Source organism: Oryzias latipes, chromosome 18, assembly GCF_053564925.1.
Source record: "Oryzias latipes strain Hd-rR chromosome 18, Olatipes_Hd-rR_3.1".
Lineage (NCBI taxonomy): Eukaryota > Metazoa > Chordata > Actinopteri > Beloniformes > Adrianichthyidae > Oryzias > Oryzias latipes.
This window is the reverse complement of record NC_136254.1, coordinates 13,851,287-13,867,649: the sequence shown is the minus strand read 5'-3', so window position 1 is coordinate 13,867,649 and position 16,363 is coordinate 13,851,287. Positions and strand designations below refer to the sequence as shown.

Genomic DNA, 16,363 nt, shown 5'->3' with positions numbered 1-16,363 from the left:
ACATGGTTTTTATTTAAAAAAAAAGCACAAAATCCAACCACCAAAAATGAATGCAACCACAAAAGGGAGTGTCCTCCCCTTTGTGGTTTTGTCTTGTTGTAGCAGGAACAGCATCCGACTTAAAACCAAAGCTAAATGAAATAAAACGTTGATGTTGGACCAGTCATAACCTGCGTACACAACAACCACCACTGTTGCTGTTGGCCTACAGGGTGCCGTTTGAAATTACACTACTTGGTCAAAGAATGAGAGGAGGAAGGTGTGTCTGTAAACAGATACAGAAAAGGAAGGGTAGGAGTGTAGAACTTCAAGTAGAATGTTTGTTTGTAGAGCTTGACAGAAAAAACTATAAAGTTGGCTGACATGATGGAAAGAAGACAGTTGGATACTTGATGGAAAGAGAGCAAGGCTTATAGTAGGTTCAAACTGTTTTATGGTGTTAATGGAAAGAAGAAGTGGAATGAAGACAACGTCTTAAGAGGAAAAGGTTAGTTAAAAAGTAGAAGGACACAGAGCGCAGAATGACAAAAAGGGAGATTGTGGATTCGGGGGTGGAAAAGCCAAACAACGGGTGTTTAGTATTATTGTAAAGTAGGGGTGGACGTAAAATTTCTGACTGAAGTGTTTAAAAAATTCTTGGAGAGTGAGATGATGCCTGGAAAAGTGAGAGGATGCCTAGAAGAAGTGTTCAAGTTCCCCTTTTTAAGAAGGGAGACGTGTAGAAACTACAGGGAAAAAAAACTGTTGAGTCACACAATGAAGTTATGGTAAAGAGTAGTGGAAGCCAAGCTGAGGTCCCAAATACTGTTGAAACAGTATAGTTTCATGCCAGGAAAAAAATACTGCAACTTTGAGGATGCTTCTGGACAAGTACAATGAAGGTCAGAAGGAGGTGCTTTGTGTTTTTGTAGATCCAGAGGCAGGATATCCTTTGACAAGATACAAAGATAGGAGCTGTGGTTTGTATGAGGCCGTCTGCAGTGACAGGGAGGTACATTGGAGTTGTTCAAGACATGAATGAGAGCTGTTCTCTAGCTGTGACAGAGAAGCTTAAGTTGTGGGTGGTAGGGTTGTGCCGATGGACGATACCATCGATGGAGAGACACCATCGTGATGCCACGCCCCCGCCAAGGTGCGAGTCGACCCTATAAGCCGCGGTTACATGTGCAAAATATCTTGATGGGATCAATGGTCGGATTAGAATCCAACCGTGTAGATGGGCCCAGAAAAACTTTTTCAGATTATAAAAAACATTCACATGGGTCACACTTTCGGTCGGAATAAATCATTCGCACAGGCGCAGCAGTGTTTTTAAAAACCGGAAGCGAAACTTAGTTCCGCCGAGCGGCTACATACATAGATAGGTCAGCTCGGTATTATACAAGATGATCTCCTAAACGTGCTTTTATTAATGTTACGGTTATTATGAAGCGCCTGTTCGCGCATCATTTTAATCCCTGTGGTCAGTGCTTTTTCTGTTGAAAAACGGAGCCGGAAGCCAGGATTAGCAGTATGCTAACACGGGGTAACAACATTAGCACGAACATAAATCCATGCGTGAAACGCTACAATCTGCATCTTGGCTGCAGGTAAATAACATCAGCCTTTATTTTGTCGGGACACGACAGGAAACACAAATGTTTGAACGGTTTCTAAGGACTGAGCGGCCGTTCTGCTTCGAAGCTTACACACTGCATTAGCTAGCGCTCCGAGCTCTGCCCCGACACACACTTTTACCGGGAGACCCGGTTCTCCTAAATTCCGGTTGCTCGTTCACGTAGAGCTGCGGGACCGATCACAGTCCTAAATCTCCCACACGTAACAAAGCATCCTTACTTCCCCTAAAACACAAAACTGTAAGTCCGTCTGCTCTGCTAGAGACACGGTCGCTCGCTCCAGCGGTCTAATCAAACGCAGGACCGGACCACTTCTTTTCTATTTTGTTTATTTGATTTTTTTTAAAGTCACTTCCCTCAGTTTAGACTGGATCATCGCGGAGGAGTCATTATTTGGGAAATAAAATAAATAAATTAAAATGACGAATGGCAATTATATATATAAGAACGAAAAATTAAAAATAGCCCCCCGACGATATCATCGTCCATCCCGATGGTTGACTGCAAACATCGTCAACTGCCAATTTAGGGCACATCGCCCAACCCTAGTGGGTGGGACTACACCAAGAATCAGCTTTCTTGTTTCTGTGGTGATCGACAAACTGACAGATGAGGTTAGACAGGAATCTCTGTGGACCATGATGTTTGCAAATGACATTGTGATCTGTAGTGGGAGCAGGTGGAGGACAATCTACAGAGGTGGAGGTTTCCTTATAGATGAATGAAGGTAAGCTGTAGCAAGACAGAGTATCTGTGTGTAAATTAGAGGAACTCAAAAGGAAAGGTAAGGTTAAAGGGAGCAGGGTTGAAGAAGGTGGAGGACTTTAAGTTCTAAGGGCAACAGTCTAGAACAACAGAGTGTTAGAAAGACGTGGATTGACGTATGCAAGCAGGTTTGAACATGGGGAGGAAGGTTTCGCGTGTGATGTGTGACAATGAGTGAGTGTGGTGAGAGCAGCTATGTCATTGGTTAAGAGATTCTGATGCAGAGACAGTAGGCAGAGCTGAAGACAGCAGAAATTAAAGTTCTCTTTGGTAGTGATAATCAGGATGAATAGGATCAGGAATTAATCCATGATAGGACCAGTTTATGATAGATATTTTTGAGATGAGGACAGAAAAGCAGATTGAGACGGTTTGGACATGTTCATAGGAGAGACAGTGGTTATGTTGGTAACCAATGCCCAGCACTGGAGAAAGATGCCTATAGCAAGACCAACAGAGGTTCATGGATACAGAAAAGGAGAACAACCCCTAATGTCAAGAGGCAACAAATAAGATGTAGACAATTTAAAAATTAGGGCTACCTGGCCTAATTAGACTGAGAATTAGTTGGAATATAAACAAATGTTGATAATAAAGCTAAGCTGGATGGTTTTTTGTTGTATTTGTGTATTGTTTTGAGACAAACTCAGTTGTGAACTGGCATTTTATAAATTAACTGAATTGATCTGAGTTCATTAAGGACAATCATAAGAACAAAAAAAAGCAATGGTCATCAGGGAAAAGCTGCTTGCCCACACAGCTGGAGTGAACTGCAGTGTGCTTAAAGCTGTACAAACAGACCTCATACCATATTTAACAATATATTCATTTATAGCCTTAATCCTCTGCTGCTGCTCTTGTTGGTACCAAGATATCAGCCATCAGTGATAGTAAGAGAACAATAAAACAATAAAAAACAACAACACAAGAATAAAATATCTCTAGGATCCAAGGACTAATTCATATGACTTAATCAAATGTCCCTCACACACTTGCAGCAGCTGTAACCTGATCTAATGCCCGACAAGTCAGGCTAATCCTGCAGGCAATGATAACCTTAACAGGTTCACCCATAGAGGTACACACTCCAATCAACAAAAGATGCACACATGCTATAGTAAAGGGCTGGTGACTCTCCCCAGCTCACCATTTGGATCACAAGTATTTAGGCTTGTCACACACAAACAAAAACATATGCATTTGATTCCCCATAGGCATCGCAACTAAGTAGACAGCAAGATTTGAGATGTTCCATGCATAAATACACAGACAATACCTCAAGTCATCCCCCAAACATTCATCTTGGCAAACGTCTGTCTTTCTTCCAGTAACTATAAAGCGCCTTCAAGTATATTTATGGCACCTCTGATTTTGGCTCTGCAGACGGACTGTTCCTCCTCTGATGTCAGCCAGCTGGCCTGGAAATTTCTGTTCTCCACTTCACCCTGTGTAAGGCAGTTCAAAGAAAGTTACGTCAGTAGATGGGTCAAAAACAAAGACGTGTTTGAAGAGCATTAGAAGCGGTGTGTTCATTTGACTTCTCTGACAACCTTTACCACACAAGAGCTTTGTGTAGGTGTTTTTCTTTGGGACAAAGATGAGGTTAAATGTTCTCAGAATGTTTTGTAGAGGTGACCAGTTTGTGAGTGTTTCCAAGAGTGCCGGTGTGCTGCTGCATTAAAAGATCACCCAAAGTCTCTTTGTTACACATACTGTCAAGACTTCTCTTTTGTGTATTTTCAAAATTCAACTCATGTGGTGACCTTTGAGAGTGATCAGAAATGACAGATGTCTACAGTAATTTATGTTGTACTTGATGAATGAATGTATGAATACTTCAAAATATTTAAAAAAAAATGCTTCAAATATGAAAAAAGCGACATCTACAAAGCAAATATATTTTTATTCTGTCACAGTTATAAAGATCTTTTATGACGCATTTTACACCTTAAGGGGGACATTAATCTAAAATGTCATTCACCTATGCTGAATGTCCAGTTTTTTTGTTTTCTTTTTTTATCAAGTACAAAGAAATAAATCATGCATGTACTGTACGTTTAGAATTAGTTAACATAAATGAGCTTTCAGGAAATAGGTCAATGCTTTCAACAGAGCTTTGTCACAAATTTACCAAATTTAAAAAATAAATACATAATAACATAAACCTTGTAAAATCCTAATGTGTTTTGCTATGGAAATTATTATTCATGTACCTGAGTATCGAAGCATCTTTTTAAAAAGTACATACATACATACATACATACATACATACATACATACATACATACATACATACATACATACATACATACATACATACATACATACATACATACATACATACATACATACATACATACATACATACATACATACATACACACATACACACATACATACTGTATATATACTGTACACTTACTGTCTACTTTATTAGGCACACCTGTCCAACTGCTTGTTAACACAAACATTTAGGCATGTAGACATAGTCAAGAAGACAATATGCTGCAGTTCAAACTGAGCATCAGAATAGGGACAAAGAGGGGATTTCAGTGACTTTGAACATAGCATGGTTGTTGGTTTCAGACAGGCTGGTCTGAATATTTAAGAACCTGCAGATCTACTGGGATTTTCACACACAACGATCTCCAGGGTTTACAGAGAATTGTCCAAAAAAGAAGAAAATATCCTATGAGCGGGTAGAAATGCCTTGCAGTTGCCAGAGGTCAAAGGAGAATGGCCAGACTCATTCCAGCTGATGGAAAGGTAACATTACTCTCATTCCCAGAAAAGCATCTTTGAACGCACAACACATTCAACCTCGAGGCAGATGGACTACCGCAGCAGAAGACGATAACGGGTGCCACCACTCCTGTCAGCTAAGAACAGGAAGCCGAGGCTACAATTCACACAGTATTACCAAAATTGGACAACAGAACATTGGAAAAACGTACCCTGGTCTGATTAGTCTTAATTTCTGCTGCAACATCCGGGTAGTAGGGTCAGAACTAGGCGTAAGTAACATGAAAGCATGGATCCATCCGGCCTCTTATCAATGGTTCAGGTTGCTGGTGGTGTAATGGTGTGGGGGATATTTTCTTAGCACACTTTGGCCCCCTTAATACCAATTCAGCATGGTTACAACTCCACAGCCTACCTGAGTATTGTTGCTGGACATGTCCATCCCTTGATGACCACAGTGTACCCAACTTCTGATGGCTACTTTCAGCAGTATAAAGCAGCATGTCATAAAGCTGGAATCAACTCAGACTGGTTCTAGAACATAACTATGAGTTCCCTATTGTAGCAACTTTGTCCCAGAAAGAACTAAATGGGCTAGTGACCTGGGGCCTCATTTATAAAACTTTGCGTAGGATTTGCGTCAGAAGTGGCGTACGGATGAAACATAGGACGTGTGTGCGCACAGAAATATTCGGATTTATAAAACCGTGCGCTCGCACATCCTACGCATCTTTCCCTTAATAAATCACAACCAATTCTAAATGCAGCGCAGCTCTTGCGGCTTCATGACACGCCCATAGTTGCCCATAAATAGTCCACGAAACGCCCACAAATTAATATTCATGGCTTGCGAAATCATGGCAAACACAGAGAGGAAATCAAAAAAACGTAACTTCACTCAATGTGAAGTTGAAGTTATCATTGGCGAGGTGGAAAAGAGGAGAAAATGTTGTTTGGAGGGCATAGTGTGGGCATTAATAATGCCAAAAAGGCACGTGAGTGGCAAACGGTGGCAGACGCCAAATGCTGTAGCCTCACAACCTTGGACCCTGGCCGAATAAAAAAAGAAATGGTCGGACATCAAAGTCGAGGCAAAAAAAAGTCTAGTGCTCCATCGGGGGGGGCGGAGCGCCAGATGCACCGGGTGTCACGCGTGGTTCCTCCGAGTGCTCTTCTGTAACGCCGGGCTGAAAAGCCCGCAGAGGTCCAAGAGGACGGTTTGAGGAAGTCGGAACCGGCTCATAAGCCACTAGTCTTGGTTTCCAGCAAGTCTTCTTAATGTCTAAAGATGCGTTCACTCCGAATTCTTCCATTTGCCACATCTTCTAAGAGCGCAAGATCAGCCATTGTGCGTCATTACGCATTGTGATGGAGCATTTTATTTCCATCCATTTAATTACATCTGACAAGCTACAGATGTTGGTAATAATCGACGTGGAAATGGGAAACTGATCAGCGCAAATGTAATTTCTTGTTGCTTTCTGAATGGTTGAGACATACTCCATACATGGTTTTATCAAAAATAAAACAAATTAAAGGCATATGTATGAATACCATAATTCCATAGCTTATGAAGAAATGTTTTACTATGGAAACAACTTTCCCCAGTGGACAATTAGTGCGTCTGTCCGTCCGTCCGCACGCCCGCACCTATATCTGCTCCGCCAGACGGACACATTAACGAGAATATTAGTTTTGTACATTATTTCGTTCTGTTAACTATATTATTTATGAGGATGAATTGCACAACATGCCAATATTGCAGAACATATTTCACTTTTCTTTCTGCAAAGAAGTGTTCATTTGAATTTCTGTTGTAATTTTCGTTTGATTTTTTTTTGTTTGTCACACTGCTGATCGATCAAACGGGTGTTTGTGTAGGCTGTTAATTGTAAGACTTGCTTTGTGAAGTGTTCATGTAATTTCTGAGAGGCAGTATTGTCATTTTCACTTTCACGTGTTTCTTCCATCTGCCGACGGCGTCGCCGTTTCACATTTCACCCGTTTTTGTGCGTACGCCTGGGACAGAGCTTGCGTGAAGGACCGCACATTTTCCCGTCAAGTTTGCTTTTTATAAATCTCAATTATTGCGTAGAGAGTGGCGTACGCCTTCTTTTGTGTGTACGCAACGTTTATAAATGAGGCCCCAGAAGTCTAAAATTCAGCTCAAGGAGAGAGTGGCAGAAAACTGAAGTTGCTTTTGGTTTGGTGTTATTTATTGTTGGTGCCAAATATTTACAGTGACAGACAGCATTGAACAATGAGACAAAGTAAATTGCCATTCATACGTATATGTAATGGGTCAGCGACAAAAAAATGCTGTTTAAAAAGGCTTGTTGTTGTTGCTAACAAACTCCAGTTGGCAGTGCACAAGCTCCCTGCTCCGCTCCCTTTCAATGGATCCACTCCACTTGTTTAACCCTTCTGCTATCCTAGGCACTTTAACATTGGGAGTTGGGTCATCTAGACCCACTAGACAGTGCTCTGAACCTTTTTTCCTCAGTGATTTGTGATCTTCACTGGTGTCCATGGATTACATGAAATCTTTCCGACTTTATCCACCTTTGTCATGGTAGGGAGAACACGTCAATGTAAGGGTGGGGTCAATCTAAGATAGCACAAGGGACACAAATAGTCCCATGTATATCTTTGTTTTCCTTGTCCAAATTGGTATCTGGCTCAAAACTGTACGGCTGGATAGCTCCAACATTGCTCGCCATTTTTGATGCACTGCTAATGTTAGGTGGGGATTGTGAGGGGCTGTAAGCGAGTGGCAGAGTGTGTAAACAAAAAGATGATGGAAAATATGGGCCAATGGTCCCACCCACATCTCAGAGGTGACTTTTTACATATAGAACAATATATTACAAACAACTTTTATGAAAATTTTCAATTAAATGTGAAATTTCATTAACTTTTTTTTTCAAATTTTCGGTATTTCAAAAAACTTTTAAGCACTAAAATGTTAACTAATTATTTTACTTTTATTTTGAAGGTCCATTAACATAAATGACTGCCTTTAGACACAGAAATGTCAAAAGTCAGAGTATGTAATTGTTAAATCCAGATCTCTTTAAATAAATTCACCAAAAATGTCTTATTTTATGAGATAACAAACCCTGCACATCATCTCTTGTCAAGGTTAATCTTTTTTTTTAATAATAGATTCTAGCTATCTAGAATGACTCAATAAATTCCCATAATATACACATAAATTTGATGTATTTTTAAGTCAAAGAAAAGATGTGCTGCAGACACTTTCATCAAGAAATGTGCTTCCATTTAGGAATCAGACCTGGAACTCAGGGTCATTTAAACAGAGCTGGAGGCTGTTTGTTGACTTATAAGCAGACATGGTCACCTTTAACATTTTAAGGCTTTTAAGAAGTCTTACTTGCAATAATAATTTTTCTCATTTTAAAAGTGGTAATTTGGAAACTTCATTAATAATGCCAACACTAAGACAAAACGATTGTTCTTTTAGATAGTGTTCTATGAAAGTACATGCACATGCCACGCTAGGTTCTTGACTGCAGTGGAAAATGGCCTGCAGAGGAAAAGTCCTCACAGAGGGAGGAATGCTATAAACTCTGAAGATGACAACGGGGAGATGAGAGGCTCTTATCTCATTCTTTCCAAACCAGTCCCACCATATTCTGAAGGCCAATGTGAGATGGTTATCAGTAAAAAAAAAATAGAAATTGGCTGTATTTTCTGTTCAGCTTCTATTTGTAGGACAGTTTATTATTATTTTTTTAGTGAGGTATTATTTCTTTAAATTCAGATAGAATCTTTGACCTGCAGCCATACATCATTAGTCATGTGACTAAAAACAATATTTGTAAAGAAATCTTGTACCAACTTAAACCTAAGCAGAGGGAAATGAAACAGTTACTGCTTGATGCTACATTCACATCGGGCTTGGAAATGCATGTTTGAGCAACTACTTCCAATGAAAAGTCTGCATAAACATGTGTATATGCACTTTCAGGCTTCCACATTCAAAACTCTCGCATTCATGCTGCGCAAAATTTTAAGTTTGTTTTCAAGCTCTACGTACAAAACCTGTGGTCATTGCATGCACATTGAAAGCTCAACCATTTGACCTTTGAGCAATCAGGGACTCAGATTTAGTAGGGACGTATGGTTGGCGTCCTTTTCAAAACATGGAAGTGCCAACCCTTTGAAAATTGAGATACCGTTAAATTAAGAATTACTGTTTTTGCCTGGCCGGTAATTATATGACATAAGTCAGTTATACATCGAAACAGAGCTGTGACAGAAAAAGTCTGGAGCAAGATTCACAAGATTTTCATTGGTGAAAGGTCATCGGTGAAAGTACATGTGTAATAAAATCGGTTAGAGACGTATGAACACCGTATGCTGAAAGAGTGTTTAAAAACGTGCTGAACGGGCATTCCTTAATGCACCCCACATGGCTGGCATGTCCATAGCTGAAGGACTGGGGTTGATAAGTCTTTGTTCAAGTGAACATAACACTCAGTATTCTGAAATATATAAATCTTTATTCTGTGCCAGTCTTTTGCATTATGCCTATATCCACCATGCACATGGCATTCAAAGTAAAGCACAAACAGTTTAAGACAACCACTTAACTCACTTTTTTAATAAAAGTTGATCACTAATAAACAAATGCATATGGCTGGAACAGTATAACACATGCAAATCCACACCTAAAAGCCAAGTCTGTGGCCATTGTGTGTTGGTGTGAAGTCCCGCTGCTAACAACAGCACTACGAGAGCGGCAGTTATAAATTGTCTCTTATAGGCATTCAGCTCACACTTCTCTGCCACATTCGTTCCTCTCCTCTACCTCCGTCCATCACTTATTTTTTCACTGACTCCAGATTCTGTCTCCTCATCATTTTCATTCACAATCTGCCTTTTCTCATTTATCTTGTTTCCATGGTGTGGTCACTGTCCTATTGTAACGCTGAAATATTGCAATCCTGGTAGATTCCAATTGACCAAAAGTCAATACAGAACCTGCCTAAATACAAGTGCTGAATCAAGTTTGCCCACTCTCTCTCTCTTTATATGATGTTTATATAAAATACATTTTATAAAATCTATTGTACCATGGATATTATTTCTTTAGATAAAAATATAATGTGGTACAGCATGTTTTTTAACATCAGTAAGATCCATTACTGTGGTAGAGCATAAACTGAAGCCATCCAATGAATTAGTTTAATTATCTAAAAACACAAGGTTTCTTCAAAAAGATGTAATAATACACTAACTCTTGGAACCTTGAGGTAAACTTTGACAGGCATTTTAAATTGGACAAAGAGTTCAGTGCAGTAGTCCAGTTTATGTTTTATCACTTGAGGCAAATCAGCAAAGTCACGCCCTATCCTCAATATCCTGCACTGGAACAAGTGATCTTTGCTTTGATATTTTCCAGACCACTGCAACTCTCTGTATGGATATATATATATATATATATAGGTTGGTAAGGTGCAGGACTGTCATGCAGGAAACCTGGGTTCGATTCCCAGGGCGGAACGAACAATTAATGGTAATGGAAAAAATGGCAATGAAATGGGGGCAATTACCATGGAAATGGGGCAATTACCATAACAATGACGGGCAATTAACATCACCCAGTGAGGGTCCTTGGGCAAGACCCTTAACGCTAATGCCTACCTCACAACATGAGATACAATGAACCACATGTCTCAGACGTCGCCCGGCCAAACAAGGTCTGCGTCAGGTGCTGAGGGACCAGAGCACCCTGATGGAAAGTGGGCTACTGGAACAAGACGGAAATGGACTAGATGTGAGAACAAGGTTCTGTTAGAATGCTACTACTCAAGTAATCCCACCCAGAGGGGTTACATGCAGAGAATGGAATGAATGGATGCTTCGAAACCCACAATCAAGCCTAACTGCCAAACAACTGGTAGCTCAGTGCTCTAACATCCACAAACGGCATCTCCTATCACAACTTGAGATTGAAGCGATACAATACAATGCCACGGGAGAGCCAGAACAACAGGTCAGAGGGGAGGTTATGCCACACTCCCACCCTGAGATAGGGTACACAGCCCCAACAACCACAATTACGCTGAGCGAGGCAGCAACTGACCTGAAAGACAAGATCGTGTCTACAATGAACACTAGGCAACCCCGACACCAGCTACAACGGTTAAGTGACGTACCTGAAAGTCTACTGGAAACTGTGAATGAAGCATTGAGGGCAATTCCTACCACAACCATCACAGAAACCAATGAACTGGTTTACACTTCAGCAGCAGTGATCCTTGAGATGCTTGGCTACAAGAACAACCATGGAAGAAAACAGTACCCACCATGGAAGCAACGGTTAGAGGCCAAAATCAAGGCAACTCGGAAGGATGTGAGTAAGCTGACAGAGGCTCAAAGAGGTACAATGAGAAAGCAAGTACCTAAGAGATACAGCCAGATGCCCATACCTGAAGCACTGGAAACTGCCAAACAAAGGCTCCTAGCCTTGAGCAGCCGCCTAAAGAGGTACACAAGAGACAATGAAGCCAGACAAATAAACAGGCTCTTCGCAACTCAACCTGCAAAAGTGTACGCTCAGTGGCAGGGTCAAAACAGCCGAGCAGACCCACCAAGGCTAGAAACTGAACAGTACTGGAAAAGTATATGGGAGAAACAGACAGGACATAACAGCAATGCCCAGTGGCTGGTCTCTCTGAGAAAAGAACATAGCAACCTTCCCGAACAGAATCCAGTAACCATCACAGTGGCAGACATCCAAGAAAGAGTCTCAGGTATGAAGAACTGGACAGCACCGGGCCCTGACATGATACATGCCTACTGGCTAAAGAAGCTTACCGCACTCCACGAGCGCCTGGCAGCACAAATGAACCAGCTGCTAAGAGATGGGACTCACCCCGAATGGCTAACAGAAGGGCGAACGATCATGATCCAGAAGGATCCCTCAAAGGGTGCAGTCCCATCCAACTACCGGCCAATAACCTGTCTGTCCACAACATGGAAGCTCATGTCAGGCATCATTGCAACCAAGATAAATAGGCACATGGATCAATTCATGAGTAACACACAGAAGGGCATTGGTAGAGTCTCCAGAGGAGCCAAACACCAACTCCTGGTTGACAGAACAGTCGCTCAAGACTGCAAGTCTCGACACACCAACCTGTGCACAGCCTGGATTAATTACAAGAAGGCCTATGACTCGATGCCACACACATGGATCACTGAATGCTTGGAGCTGTACAACATCAACAGGACTCTAAGAGCCTTCATAGGAAACTCAATGAAGCTGTGGAAAACCACCCTTGAAGCCAGTGGGAAGCCACTTGCACAAGTGTCCATCAAATGTGGGATATACCAAGGTGATGCTCTGTCCCCACTGCTGTTATGCATAGGTCTCAACCCCCTCAGTCAAATAATCCCCAAGACTGACTATGGATACCGACTCAGAAATGGGGCCAACATCAGTCACTTCCTCTACATGGATGACATCAAGCTATATGCTAAGAGCGAGCGTGACATTGACTCCCTGATCCACACCACCAGGATCTACAGTACTGACATTGGGATGTCATTAGGGCTCGAGAAATACAGCCGGATGGTGACAAAGAGAGGCAAGGTAGTCCACACAGGAGGGGTCTCACTCCCAGAAGGAACAATAGCAGACATCGAGGACAGTTACAAGTACCTTGGAATTCCACAGGCAAATGGCAATCTGGAGCAGGCAACAAGGAAAGCTGCAACAGCTAAATACCTCCAACGAGTAAGGCAAGTCCTGAGAAGCCAGCTCAATGGCAAAAATAAGACCCGGGCACTAAACAGCTACCCACTGCCAGTTATCAGATACCCTCCAGGAATAATAAGATGGCCAAAGGAAGAGATACAAACACGAAAGCTCCTCACCATGCATGGAGGGTTCCATCCCAAATCCAGCACCCTGAGACTGTATGCTAGCCGCAAGGAAGGAGGCCGAGGACTAGTGAGCGTAGAAGCCACTATCCAGGATGAAACATCCAAGATCCATGAGTACATCAAGCTCAAGGCCCCAACTGACAGTGTGCTCAGTGAATGTCTCAGGCAATGGAGAGCAGAGGATACAGTGCTGGAGGACAGATCCTCATGGGAGGACAAACCCCTGCATGGGATGTACCACCGGACCATAACTGAAGTGGCTGATATCAAGAAGTCCTACCAATGGCTAGAAAGGGCTGGCCTACAGGACAGCACCGAAGCGCTCATCCTGGCAGCCCAGGAACAAGCCCTGAGCACCAGAGCAATAGACGCTCAGATCTACCACACCAGACAAGACCCAAGGTGTAGGCTGTGCAAAGAAGCTCCTGAAACAATCCAGCACATAACTGCAGGGTGTAAGATGCTGGCAGGGAAAGCATACATGGAGCGCCACAATCAAGTGGCTGGAATAATATATAGTAACATATGTGCAGAATATGAACTGGAAACCCCAAGATCAAAATGGGAAACACCTCCGAAGGTGGTAGAGAATGAGAGGGCAAAGATCCTGTGGGACTTCCAGATCCAGACTGATAGGATGGTAATGGCGAACCAACCAGACATTGTAGTGGTGGATGAAGAACAGAGGAAAGCCGTTGTGGTGGATGTGGCAATGCCAAGCGATGGGAACATCCGAAAGAAGGAACATGAGAAACTGGAGAAATACCAGGGACTCAGAATAGAAATGGAGAAAGCATGGAAAGTGAAGGTGACAGTGGTGCCTGTGGTAATTGGAGCACTCGGGGCAGTAACCCCCAAGCTGGAGGAGTGGCTACAACAGATACCTGGAAAGACCTCAGACCTCTCAGTCCAGAAAAGCGCAGTGCTAGGAACAGCTAAGATACTGCGCAGGACCCTCAAACTCCCAGGCCTCTGGTAGAGGACCCGAGCTTAGATATATATATATATATATATATATATATATACCAGTATCTTCTCTGCCGTCTCCATCTGGTTCAAACTGCAGCTGTCCGCTGGGGACCAGATTGTGTGAGCGTATTAGTCTTTATTATGCCCTCTTCACTGGCTGCCTGTGTCTTTTAGAATTTTAATTATGATTTTACTTCTGGTTTTAAAATCCTTGAATGGTCTGGCACCCATCTATGGTAACTTTTACATTTAAATCCACCACGTCGAGTCCTGACATTAAAGATCAAATGCTTTTAATGGTTCCAAGGACTCTGCATGTGACTAGGGGAGACAGAGCCTTTTCAGTCACAGCTCCCAAACGGGAATGCTCTCCCCTTTTCTTTGAGATCTGCCAGATCCTTCAGTGATTTTAAGTCACTTTTAAAAACTCATCTTTTTACTCAGGTTTTTAACTCTAGCGAGTAGACCTAGTGGGGCAGCTGTTATTGTTTAATTGCTTTTATTGTTATTGTTTCTTTTATCATATTTTTTGTTTAGTGATTTTATTTATATTTGGTTTTATGATCAGCACTTTTGTTGCCCATGCATTATAGGTGCTATACAAATAATAAAACTGATTGATTAACTCTGCTATTTATTCTTTAAAAACCAGTGATGTCTCTGGCGACACTTTAAAAACACACACTGTTTGACATATCGTAACTCTTTGACCATTATCATGATCACAGTTAATTCTGTCATAGAGAAAAGTGGCTTTGCATATCAACTTTGCACTGATATGCAACATATCAGTAAAAATAAGTGTTGTAAACTACGCAAAGCCGCTTTTCTTCCATAACAGTCAATTGATTTACATTGATAGTGTAAACACTTCACTTCTGTTGCATATCAGCAATAGTCTACTTGTCTCTGCCTCAGAATCCGCTGGAATAACATTTATTGTGTAAACAGTTGAAGAGTTCCCATGGTCGAAAGACTGTCATGTTGAAGGGTTAAAATGTTAACCCCTAAGTATGAACCAATATTCTCCTCACCAGAAATTTTATAAACATTGAGCATTGAGATTAAAAGAAGAAGTGCTTAGTTGGACCTGAGTTTATCATAATTTCTTCAATGAACTCAAACACAGGACAGTTAGTGATGTTAAGTTCCCAGCCTGGGCTGCACGGTGGCGCAGTGGTTAGCGCTCTTGCCTCACAGCAAGAAGGCCCCCGGTTCAAGTCCCAGCTGGGGGATGTGAAAAACAGAACATCAATGGGGGACCTTTCTGTGTGGAGTTTGCATGTTCTCCCCGTGCATGCGTGGGTTCTCTCCGGGGTCTCAGGCTTCCTCCCACCATCCAAAAACAGGCTTCATAGGTTAATTGGCAACTCTAAATTGACCATAGTTGTGAGTGCGGGAGTGAATGGGTGTGTGAGTGAGGACATTCTACCCTGCAACAAACTGGCGACTTGTTCAGGGTGTCCCCCCTGCCTTCGCCCACAAGTGGCCGGGATAGGCTCCGGCAGCCCCGTGACCCCGAAAGGGATAAAACGGTTAAGAAAATGAAAAGTTCCCAGCCTTTGACTTCTGTGATGTGTTAAAAAACTACAGCCAATTCTGCTTTAAAGTGTAAAAAACTGGTAAAAATTGAGACAGATGCTCCCACAACCACTTGGAATTATCGACTAGCTGACAGTCTACAGTTTGTGTGACTGTAGGATGGTTTGCATGAGACAACTACAACTGACTGCAGTTTTCTTTGTAGTCATTGTTGGCAAAACAGTAAAGAACCCAATACCAGTAAGTCAAAAGATAAAAAGAAACTGAATATTTTCAAAGAATACCTGCTCTCTCCTAGGAACGGTTCTGGGGCTGTAAAGAAAAAAAATGTGTCAGTGTGGGGAGCTCTAGCAGCTCCAGAAAACCACATTAGCTTCTATATCGTGGGTGATTAACCCTGGAGATGAAATTCGAGACACATTTACTACTTTTTTTCCAGTCTTCTATGTGTGCACTTCATTCTCTATCAAACTTTGAGAGAAATATATTTTATTTTGAGGTTTACTTGCATGAAACTTTCTAAAAATTGCAGCTTGAAACAAGGAACATATGCAGATACCCCCCTTTCCCATACATACTTAAAACTTATGACACCAAGCCGAAAATAGTCTTTGACTGTCATTAAAGAAAATTCTGTTTGTGAACACAAACAGTAGCACATCTGGATCCCAACAAAATAAAAACAAAACAGCAGCATAAAATGGCAACTTCCTAACTACAATCCCATTATGCTAGCTGCATGAATAAGCAAACCCAAAACTGCGGGAAAACACCCAAAATTAAAGAAAAATAAAAATATAGTATCAGACCAC

At 41.7% G+C, this 16,363-nt stretch overlaps 1 protein-coding gene across 2 annotated transcripts in view; it reads right to left on the bottom strand.

The window, feature by feature from the left end:
- Positions 1 to 16,363, bottom strand: part of htr2cl1 (5-hydroxytryptamine (serotonin) receptor 2C, G protein-coupled-like 1) — a 249,902-nt gene that overhangs the window by 189,100 nt on the left and 44,439 nt on the right. Inside the window, exon 2 of one of the 2 annotated variants that reach the window (XM_078935954.1) lies at positions 3,745 to 3,826. The gene's annotated coding sequence lies outside the window, so the exon portion shown is untranslated. Of the gene's footprint in view, positions 1 to 3,657; positions 3,827 to 16,363 lie in introns of both variants that reach the window. The other variant, XM_078935955.1, reaches the window with a different exon arrangement.